Consider the following 2813-nt stretch of genomic DNA (forward strand, 5'->3'; position numbering starts at 1 on the left):
ACATATTCTTGGCCAAAATCCTATATGTATGTCATCTATATCCTCATTGGTTAAAGGGTTGAAACTCCCCTCGACATATGCCTATATAATATCCTTGTATCTATGAATAAAGTTGAAGTATTGAGAATACAATTTGATATGTGTTTTCTTGCTTCCCGGCCGTATACACTTTAAGGGACTGAGAATTTTCGAGGTGGCAAAGAGATTACAGAGGGACCATTTGTTAATTACTGACACAGAGGAAGGGGCAGACTGCGTGTGAAGTCCTGCAAACATATGGCGATATCAGGTAACACAAAATTTTTCAGTCAAACCAACGTAAAGTTATGTTTTGTGTCCATAATTTGTGTGAGTGAGAGGAAATCAAAGTGATAGGTTAATCGCGATTAGCGTTAGCGCTCTGGCTAGTAACGTTAGTTATGTATTTCAATGCAGCGTCCGAATGAGCTGTGTTTGTATGTCATCTAGTTTAAAACTCAAACTTGTGAGAAGTAAAGGAGCATCGGAATAAGTACAGTGAATGAGAAAACTGCAATTTACACTCGGAAACACTGGAATCTGTAGGAAAGTTGAGAAATGTTTTATATTTGTTATGCTTGTGTCGATGACAGTTTCGGAGTAATTTTAATTTACATTTTTATTTCACCTCTTCAAATACTGATAACTGCTAATGATAAGATATTGGTTTACATTTTTAGATAAAGCACACGTTTTTCAGGGAAAACAGGCACCCAACACAGAGACTATACAGTAAGATGTTATTCCGTTTTAACCGTTTCTAGACCTCACATTGGGATTAATATCTTAAGTATGATTCTAATCATAAGTACATTTGTAAGATATTTCCTCCACTGGTGATAGAAAATGAGTAACTTTTTTTCCTGTTGTCTTTCTTCCTCTGAGGTGGCACAAGAAAAGGGGAATAGAACTTGTCACCATCATCAGTCCTTTATTTAATTCACTGGAGAACATCACAACCTTCAGATGTGTCATATCAGGATAAATGCAGCTGCAGGGAAAATTATATGAAGGTTGGTTTGATTGTGGTATACAAATTGGCCTTTTTTTTTTAAAGCTACAGTTGTTTACCTTATGATATCTATGGAAAGGGTCAATTTTTGTGAATCCTCTTTGTCTTTTTTGGGGGGATTCACATTTTTCTGATGAATCTTGTCATGCATTAGGTTTAAATTTTGAATCATTACTTAGTTTTAAAGCTGATCATTTGTTTATGTTGTCTAAATGGCATATAATGTCAAATGGCAGTACAATTTAAATACGTTTAAGATTGTTTAAAAGAATGGTTATTAAAAGGACCCACCCCACTCCAGATTCACCAAGGATCCAGCTGAAGCCCCGTTCACACTACAAGCGACACGCAACGTCAAAGCAACACGATCCCATTCATTTCAATGGAGAGCTGGTGATTTCCGGCGACAAGAACGACAGAGGCCGTTGGTGACCGGATGGGGCATGTCCAGCAATGTGACAATGTTCAGAATCCTTCAACTTTATGCAAATGAAGAGTGACTTTCGGGAGCAACAGCCAGTAGGAAAGAAGATGGTAGAGCTCATGTGATCGTTCTCCTCTCAGACGTAGATAAACATATGCAATGGGGAAAAAGTAGGCTCTGCTTCTCATTAATTTTTGTTTGTATGTACGGATTTAATTTGTATTTGTTATATTTAGTCTTTTGCCTCCAAAATGTTTGTAATTAGCAGCAAGAAACCTGATTCGCTGTGAGGGCAACCAGTAGTGAGCACGCCCAAGCAACCTTATCGTCAGGCCGTGAACGCAGCTTGATTACTGGCCACTTGGAGGAGGATTGTTTCACAAAACAGAAATAGACAATGCCACACAAAGGGATGAATCTACCAAAGCAAGTGACAATCTCAACAGACAATGTCCAATCCATAAAAAGCCACATCCCCTCAGGAAGTGTAGATGTTTCAGGGAAAAGACCTTGCAGGAACGCAAAGCTCACCTCAGAGAGAACTCGATATGCTTTAAATGCTGCTCCTCGACTACACACCAGGCAAAGGACTGTAAGGCAGTAATACAGTGCTCTGAATGCAATAGCGACAAGCATATAGCTGCACTTCACAACGGCCCAGCCCCCTGGTCAAAAAAGAAGGATACCAATCCCTCTACAAACTATGGCGGGGAGCGAGAAGAGCCTCCTTCCCCAGTCGCCACATGCACCTGTACAGAAGTGTGTGGAGATCACAGCAGTGGAAAATCCTGCTCAAAGATCTGCCTGGTAAATGTGTATCCAAAAGGTGAGCCTCAGAACAAACAAAAGGTTTATGCAATCATAGACGATCAGAGTAATAGATCTCTGGCAAGATCTGCCTTCTTCGAGATGTTTAATGTTGCAGAAAATACGGCACCTTACACACTTAGGACGTGTGCAGGTGTCATGGAAGCTGAAGGGCGTAGAGCTGAAGGTTTTATAGTGGAGTCCTTTGATGAAAAGACATGCCTTGCTCTTCCATCACTTATTGAATGCAACCTCATCCCAAACAACAGAGCAGAGATTCCTACTCCAGAGGCAGCAAAATACCACAACCACTTAAGATCAGTAGCCTCCAAGATTCCATGTCTAGATCCCAAGGCCAAAATTCTAATTCTTATCGGAAGAGACCTCATTCAGGCACACAAGGTGCTTGAGCAATGCAACGGACCACAACATGCTCCCTTTGCACAGAGGTTGGCCTTTGGGTGGGTGATAGTTGGAGATGTATGTCTTAACGGAGCTCACAAGCCTTCATCGGTTGATGTTTTCAAAACTCATATTTTAGGAAATGGGCGC

At 40.7% G+C, this 2813-nt stretch overlaps 1 long non-coding RNA gene across 2 annotated transcripts; it reads left to right on the plus strand.

Annotated features, from left to right (window-relative positions):
- Positions 1-233: 233 nt before the first annotated feature.
- On the plus strand, positions 234-1478 carry LOC107548803 (uncharacterized). Of its 2 annotated transcripts, XR_001604499.1 has the most exons (4): positions 234-289; positions 699-750; positions 904-1031; positions 1315-1478. It is a non-coding gene; the product is annotated as an uncharacterized lncRNA (long non-coding RNA). The 2 variants fall into 2 exon arrangements; XR_001604500.1 differs by lacking the exon at positions 699-750 and having other exon boundaries at positions 241-289.
- Positions 1479-2813: the final 1335 nt, after the last annotated feature.

This window comes from Sinocyclocheilus grahami, unplaced genomic scaffold, assembly GCF_001515645.1.
Source record: "Sinocyclocheilus grahami isolate Dianchi unplaced genomic scaffold, SAMN03320097.WGS_v1.1 scaffold355.1, whole genome shotgun sequence".
NCBI lineage: Eukaryota > Metazoa > Chordata > Actinopteri > Cypriniformes > Cyprinidae > Sinocyclocheilus > Sinocyclocheilus grahami.